General features: G+C 44.1%; 1 protein-coding gene across 6 annotated transcripts in view; it reads right to left on the reverse strand.

Annotated features, from left to right (window-relative positions):
- The window catches only part of CENPP (centromere protein P), a 232,621-nt gene that overhangs the window by 139,583 nt on the left and 84,203 nt on the right, over positions 1 to 8,835 (reverse strand). The window lies entirely within an intron of this gene.

An 8,835-nucleotide genomic window follows, 5' to 3' on the forward strand; every position in this document is an offset into this window, starting at 1 on the left:
CATCACAGTCCATATTTTAGCAGATTTCAGCAACTGTCCAAAACAATGTCTTCCATTTTAACTGGGATCAATTTTTTTTTTAACGTTTATTATTTTTGAGAGAGAGACAGAGAGTCAGAGAAAGAGTGAGAGAGCGAGAGAGAGGGAGAGAATGAGTGGGGGAGGGGCAGAGAGAGAGGGAGACACAGAATCTGAAGCAGACTCCAGGCTCTGAGCTGTCAGCACAGAGACCGATGTGGGGCTCGAACCCATGAACTGCAAGATCATGACCTGAGCCGAAGTCGGACACTGAATCCAATGAACCACCCAGGTGCCCCAAGATAAATGGTTTTATAGTAAACTCACTACAGAAAGTCTTTTTGTGTTGTAGTTACATAAAGAATTGCTAATAAATAACTGCTTTGCTCAAAAGGTTAATTTAGCACACAACAATATGCCAGCATTATTAAAACACATCTTCCTAGCATGATATATTAGAGATACATATGTGTATCAGCCAACATTTACTTAATTAGCGCTAAATTTGAATAGAGTTCCTTTAAAATTTGGACAGGTTTGATGTCTTCTTTAGAACCTTAGAAGCATCTATTATACATTCTTTTATTTCGAAGTATCTTAAGTATGCCTTATAACGAAGATGATGGAGCTTCTGTGATGACCTTTCTCGATTTACCAGGCTAACATTTCACAGAGTTCCTCAGATGAAGAATAAATACAGATGGGAGCTACCTATGCGGGGACCCCAAAGAATAAACGGTAACAATATGGACAACAGGCAAGCATCAGACAAAACTATTTTAGGAGTTTTCAAGTGGTGAGTCTTGGAGATAAAGTGTAAAATGAAGCCCCTAATGCTCTTTATTTCTTTGGGTAGGTTATCAGCATTTAGCAGAAACAGAACACCCACCTGTCCCTAAGGACAAGCTCAACAATTCAGTAACAATTTGAACACAAACAACAGTCCAAAGAACATTCATGAGGTCATTTGGTTCATAGAGTTTGCAATGAAGGCACAAGACAGAAAGCACATGTGCATCTGTGACACCACAAGATACAAGTATGAGGGTAACAGAGCAAAATGCTAATAATATGGACAAAGCACACTTTCAACAGAGGTAAAAAAAAAAAAAAATTTAGGGACCACCTCCCCCTTTATTGAAACTTTAAAAAATAGGCTCATAAATTTAAATATTTATTATGAGCAAATATTGGAAAGTACTATGGGTGTTTCAGGAGATAAAAATGATATAAATATTTCTAACCTAAAACAATTTAAAATTTGATGAGAAGCCATCGAGGAAATGAAAACGAAAACTACAATGAGAGACCCTTTCACATTCCCTGGGATGGCTAGAATCAAAAAGACAAACAAATAGCAGATGGTATTAACAAGGAGGCAGGGAAAGTAGCCTTTCCCACACTGCTGGTGGCGATGTCGAATGGTACGGCTGCTCAGGGAAGCAGTCTGGCCATTCTTCAAAAAATTAGACTCACTTATGTAGCAATTCCACTCCAAGATATAGATTCAAGAGAAATGAACACATATGTTGGCACAGAACACAGAAACATTTGGGAACAAATGTTGGTAGTAGCACTATCCATTAATAGTGAAAAAGTGGAAAGCACCCAAATGTCCATCAGATGATGAATGGATAAATAAAATGTGGTCCATCCATACGGTGGAATATCATTCAGCCAAGAGAAGTACTGATACATCATGCTGTGACATATATGAACCACGAAAATGCCATGCTAAGTGAAAACTCAGTCACATAAGACTGTATACTGCCTGATCCCATTTGTATGAAGTATCCAGAGGGGCAAATCTATAGACACAGAAAGACCACAGAGTGCCTGGGGCTGGGGCGAGGGCAAGAGTGGGAAAGTGGGGAGTAACTGTTAATGAGCAAAGGGTATGTTTCTGGGGTGATGAAAATGTTCTAAAATTGACTGTGGTGATGGTTGTACAAGTCTAAAGATACTAAAAATTACTGAATCACAGATTTTAAAAGGGTGAACTGTATGGGATGTGAATTGCCTCAATAAAGCTGTTAAAAAATATAACAAAGAAAGATCAACTCATTCCAACACAAGGAAGGAAGGAAAAAAATGCTAACGTGGCAGTAACAAATAAAGATGATGTGAGCACAGATGTCCCAACTATTTCTGGCCAGGACTTGGAGAAGTAGCTCAAATTTCAAGAAGAGGTGGGACTGTGATGTGTGAGCAGGAACTTATGGCCGGAGTGGGAGGAACAAGCTCCTGAGGTGAGATGAATATAAGTATGTGGCAGTTACTTCCTTCACCTCTTGCACTGCTTAAAAACAAAACGAAATAAAACATTCCAGTTTTCAGAATTCTGGAGCTTCTGTTTATATCCTCCTAAACTGATTTTTTTCTAAGTTCATTTCTTAAAAATCCTCAGACAGCAGCCTTTGTGAAGAAGAGAATTGCACAATTTAGCAATCCCAAACAAGGAATGTGAAATTTGATAAGCTCTGGCAGAAGCCAGACCCAGTCGTCCAAGCCAGACGCCTGTGAGTCAGGTACAGAGGGCGCTCTGAAGCCTCCCTTTCCGCATTCCTACAAGAAAGCTGGTTCTCATAGGGCTACTGAAAGCATAAAGAGAAACGATATATACAGCAAAGCATTTAATAAAGTGCATGCCAGTTCTAGGTACCAGACAAGCAGCAACCAGTACTTCAGCACAGCCAGCCTAGCAGGCTGTTCCATCTGTGTGCCCCCTGATGTCGGACCTGGGTGCTTTCTCAGAGACCCCAGAAAGCAGCCAGCACCTCTGGGGGTTCCTTCCTTGATTCTATCTGTACAAAAGATTAGTGAACAAGAAAGATTTCGCTAAGGGTTTTCTTAGGGAGAGAAAAGAGGGTACTTGAATCATATGCCCCAAACAAACATATTCCAGGTCACTATCTGCTAGTTCAGCATTCCATAGCATCTCTGGACAGCCTGCCAGGGCGGAACCGAGTTCGCTCAACCCCCTCGCTGGGCCCTCTGCCACCTGGCTCCTCTGGCTACAGTAAGGTCACACTCTTCCAGCCTAATTGGAAGAAGAGGTCAACTCTGCTCAGCCTCCTCCCTCCAAAGGGGTGCCTGTGTGAACGGGTCATCCAGATGCAGGGCCCAATGAGGAGGCAGGTTAAAAACCATTTTTTGCTACTCAAAAATGGCCCTGAGGAACTCATACCCACCGTAAGAATTTCTCATTAAAAAACAAAACTAAATCCAATGCTTTCCCTAGGAGAAACTGAATAATAACGTAAGTACTTCTCTAGCACAAGATTGCACAATTATCTATCACAGCTACAAACAAAACCAGTTGATTTGATATTTACAACGGGGGGGGAGGGGGCAGGGAGTATGGGTTAGCTACTAGGCTGAAGAGCATTTGTGACCACTAACTAATAAATCCGAATCACTCCATGAACCCAGGGTTAGTTACGAATCATAGTCTACATTTAGCTTTTTTTTTTAATTATTTAAAAAAAATTTTTTTAAGCTTTATTTTTGACAGAGAGAGAGAGAGAGACAGAGTGTGAGTGACAGAGAGAGGGAGACACAGAATCCGAAGCAGGCTCCAGGCTCCAAGCTGTCAGCACAGAGCCCAACGCGGGGCTCAAACTCACGAACCGCCAGATCATGACCTGAGCCGAAGTTGGATGCCCAACTGACTGAGCCACCCAGGCGCCCCTACATTTAGCTTTTAGAAAAGACATAAAAATAAAGGATATTTCATAAATTTGTTCACAATAAAACTGGCTGGGAGTGTCTAGCTTGTGCCTGCACATTACCTGCACATTTTCCCTTTATTCCCGGGGTTGGGACAACTAAAGCACAGATGTGTGCATCTCATGTAACACACTTACCCAGCTCCAAGGGGAAAACAGGAGGAATAAACCTTGTCTCTCCTGTATACTTTGTTGCAAAGAATTCATAGGACCCCAAGGACGGCTAGAACTAAAACCCCCTGGTTTCCTGATTCCAAATCCATTTTTTTCTAAATCTTGGAAATAAAATATTAACAGCATCTGGATACAAAATCAAACCATAACAGCTCAAAAAGCTAAAGTTTCTTGTATGTTCCAATTTCCTAAATAAATGTAACTATGCCTAGCACGTAAATGTCACAGTGTCATGGAGATTACTGTACACGCTTGGGCTGTGAATTCACTACGTGGGGATTTGTGTCCCGTTGGAAACATTAAGCTCATGAGTACAAGTATACATGTCTAATGTTCACCACTCCTCACACCAAGTCGTAACTTCCCCTTCCTCAGTCTCCTAAATACTTTATCTTCTTGGACCACATGACTAGGCTTCAGGCTTAAGAGGAGATGGGAATTGGAGACAGATACCTAGTAAGTCCGTGGGGGCAATGCTGCCCTCCAGGGTACGACACTGTGGTTTATAAGAAATACTTACCGGGTCTTGATGCAGTTCCTGGCTCACAGCTCCCCAAACCCCTGGGATTTCCTAAATACACACAGTGATTAAGGTGTTTTCTGTTATGTTAATGAGCTCAAAGGCAGGGGCTGCTGCCGGGCGGACCCAGAGATCCTTAGTCCCCCTCAAACCCTTACCTTCACCACCAGAGACCTTATGGAGGTTGACTCAGCCAATGACTTAGTCAGTGATGACTATGTGATGAGCCTCCATAAACAGCCAAAAGGACAGGGTCAGGAGAGCTCTGGGTAGACCACAAGGAGATGTCAGGAGAGTGCCCCACCTGAAGCTCCGTGCTTTCCCCAGACCTCACCCTGCACACTTCTTCCACTGGCTGTTGATTTGAATCCTTTGCGACAGCCTTTAATAGACGGGTAAACCTAAGGGCTTCCCAGAGTTGTGTGAGCCTCTCTGGCCAACCATCTGGATGAATGCACCGTAAGGAACAATTCTCGGTGTAGTGGCCTTCTGTGCGGCCTCTGATGGGGCCTGGGCGGGAACGGGTGAGCACGCCTGGTGCTCACTGTGGGAACTCTGCCCAAGAGTGTTTCCCTTTGAAGGGCATTTACAACTGTGCTGTTGTGAGTCATTAACTGAAGCTACCCCTAAGACTGAAAGACAGAAAATGGTCTTGAACCCTGAAATGCCATGTCTAGGATGATGCTGGAGAAGCCCCCTCCTGGGGGTGGCAGTTCCTGGGGAGTAAGGGAGGATGTTCTAGGAGCAGGAGATCTCTTTCCCACCCCCCACAGGACTGACTCCGGGACTGCCTGAGGAGCTGCTGGACCCACTATCAAGTGGATGGAGCCCTATCAGCAGCTCTCTACAGAACAACAGGACAGCAGTTCCACGGCGAATGGACAACATCCTGTTTGGAAGGCCACCACTGACAGAAGAATATAAAAACCGACCAGCTCGGTGTGAACGGCATGCTGTCTTCCTAACAGTGACGGAAGTACTGAACAATGTTAAGAAACCCTGTGTGGGGGTTTTTACTGACTCATGGGCAGTGGCCAATATCCAACCATATGGTCAGGCAGGAGGGTAACGGAATCCTGGTCCATTAAAGGAATGCCCATATAGGGCACAGCCCTATGGAAATAATTATGGGTATTCCTTTTGAGAGAGAGAGAGAGAGAGAGAGAGAGAGAGAGAGGAGAGCGAGCGAGCACATGTGGGGTAGGGGCAGAGAGAGATTGGGAGAGAGAGAATGCCAAGCAGGCCCCATGCTGTCAGTGCAGAGCCCGACGCCGGGCTTGATTCCACGAACCATGAGATCATGACCTGAGCCAAAATTGAGAGTTGGATTCTTGACCAACTGAGCCACCGACATGCCCCCATAATTATGAATTTTAGAAGTGTATTAATGTTGGACATGTCCATACCTATCAGAAGACATGCCCCCCTGGTTTGGAAGATGAGCAGGTTCAACATGCAGCTACCTCCATGTGCTCCCTAGAGATGGCCACTTGGGCCCACAAAATGAGTGCATATAGGGGTACTGCAGCAGTGCAGAGATGGGCTGAATCTAGAATCTCTTGCACCCTCTGAGGCACAAAATGTCAGTATCAACTGTCCTGCCTGTCAACAAGAGAGACACAGACCACAGGCAGCCATATGGCAGAGCCCCTGATGGGAAGGGCCTGAACATGGCTGGGAACTGACTCATGTGGTAGCCCTGGGGGTACAAATGGGTCCTGACAGGAAGAGATACTGACGCTGGACTGGACTTTGCTGGCCTGGTGGTAGATGCAAACACTCAGAGTGATACAGAAAACCACAACAGAAGATATTACACAGCCAGCTGTCATTTCTTCAGACCGGGAAATTCACTGCAGAGCTGATAATGTCCAACAACAGGCAGAGAGAAATAGCTTAGAAAAATACTTTTTCTTAATGTTTGTTTTGAAAGAGAGAGAGCGCATAAGCAGGGGAGGGACACAGCAAGAGGGAGAGAATCCCAAGCTCCACATTGTCAGTGCAGAGCTTGATGTGGGGCTCGATCTCACGACCCTAGGATCATGAGCCTGAGCTGAAATCAAGAGCCAGACACTTAGCCGACTGAGCCACCCGGATGCTCCTTAGAGAACTACTTTTATAGAGAACTGGAATGGGCAATGAAAACACTGGCCATCTAAATCAGCAGTGGGGGGGGGTGGGGGGGGTGGTGGACCATGCAGAAATACGAAGGGCTGGCTTCCTCTGAAGAGGAAGGTGCTTGTCTTTTCTTCCCCAAGTCGCCTCTGCTTTATCCCCCCCATCACGAGACCAGGGCTGCAACTACAAGGTCTGGAAGCTGGGATGATTCCTAACTGAGAAACTGTAACCCTGTGTTTAACCTTTATGTCAGAATTCTTAGGGGCCTGATGGGGCAGGATATGCTTCACCCCATCTGCAAAATCAGGGCTAAGGGTGAATGCAGCCGTATTGCCTGGTGATAAAGATAAACTGCTAGTTCTGCATCCTTTTGACCTGACCTTATCTGAACAGAAGGGGACTGAGGGGGACAAGCTTGTTAGACCAGTACTGCAGCCTGTGATCCGGATCAGCGCAGTGGCTGAACCTAATATCCCTTCCAAAGGTGGAAAAGTTTGGGTATAAGAGCGAAAAAGAAAAGGCAGTAAGGAAACGAATAAATGGGTCCTATAATGAGGGAAATCCAATATTACACTGAAACCTCGAGAGAGGCTCAGAGCAAAAGAAATGGTCTGAGCTCGATTACACCAGAAGGGGTGAAGCCTGACATTGCTGAGGTCACTCCTGTTTTTGGAACCTGACCAGATCACACAGAAGCCTGCAAACCTGACTGGCCTTGCCCTGGGAGACAGCTGCATACGATGTAAGGATAGAATGAACAGCTATCAATGACTGTAGAGATTTCAGTAGTTCAGCATCTTTTAACTGTTAGCGTTCTTGTGAGGAGGGGGATCCACGTTCAAGGACCACAGGATGGACTACAGTACTGTGATATATAAGAAATAGATATTTGGTCATTCAAAGGGACAACGTCTTGAGACAATACTGGTTGTCATGACTGACGGGGGTGGGGGTGGAGGGATGTTATTGCTATCTAGCGGGCAGAGGGCAGGGATGCCCCACAATGCAAAGGACAGCTCGCAACACAAAGAACTATCTAGTCCAAGATTTCTGGTTTTTATTTAAATTTATTTGAAAGGCAGAAAGAGAGAGTGCCCAGGCGCACACTCCACTAGGGGAGGAGCAGAGAGAGAGAATTCCAAGAAGGCCTGATCCTGTGAACCTTGATATCATGACCTAAGCTGAAATCAAGAGTCAGATGCTTAACTGACTGAGCCACCCAGACACCCCTACTCCAAGATTTCAACAGTGCTGAGGCCAAAAAACTCTGTGGGAACTAGATTCTAGTCCAAGAGATAAAGAAACTGAGGCCCAAAGAAGTTAACTCCTTCAAGATCAGTGCCAACAGGGGAGATCCTCTTGGGAGAACTGGACTCTCATGGGTCTGAGTGCACCTGTGTACTTCTGGTAGAAAAGTGGTGCTCAGCACGCTCACTCAATGGATGGGTGCCAAAGGAATTGTCACCAGTGCTAACTTTCCAAGGAGAGAGGCCGTAATTCACAAAACACAAATATCACGCTGTGTATGTCACTAGTAAAATACCCAGTCTCTAAGGTTCTCTAAATCTGACATTTAATATCTATCCTGTTCACTTTTCAACAAACTTACCACACAATGCAAAACAGATCAATATTTGCTGTTTCATTATCAGATATTTGCAAAGGCTCCAAAATTGTTACAGTATCCTTAAAGCCATAAAATTGATCATTTGTATCAACCAAAACCAGAGAAGATCACAACTAAATGTAAAGTAATTCACATTCAAATAAAATCATGAGCATTCAAGTCTTAGTTTGTCCAAGCTTCAATCTGAAAGACTCTAAAGGCAATTTTGAATAGAAAAGAGAACAAATTGGTATTCTTTTATTTTCTATTTTTAATAAAATATTTATCCATATCCACATTTATTGAATTTGTTGTTTACTTTTTTAATGTTTATTTATTTTTGAGAGGGGAGAGGGGCAGAGAGAGGGGGACAGAGGATCTGAAGCGGGCTCTGGGCTGACAGAAGAAAGCCTGATGTGGAGCTCAAACCCATGAACTGTGAGATCATGACCTGAGCCAAAGTGGGACACTTAACCGACTGAGACACCCAGATGCCCCAAATTTATACTTTAGAGGAGAAAGAAGTGTTAGCTTGATTGCTAAAAGCACCAGAAAGTGATAAAAATGAAAGTGAATCTTTAAAGATGTTCATACAATTATCTAAAATACCATTTGGACTTTTAAAAATCAAATTTATTATTAAGACCACTTTTACAGTTTCCTAAATTTAG

This window comes from Neofelis nebulosa, chromosome 12 (genome assembly GCF_028018385.1).
Source record: "Neofelis nebulosa isolate mNeoNeb1 chromosome 12, mNeoNeb1.pri, whole genome shotgun sequence".
In the NCBI taxonomy this organism is placed as follows: domain Eukaryota; kingdom Metazoa; phylum Chordata; class Mammalia; order Carnivora; family Felidae; genus Neofelis; species Neofelis nebulosa.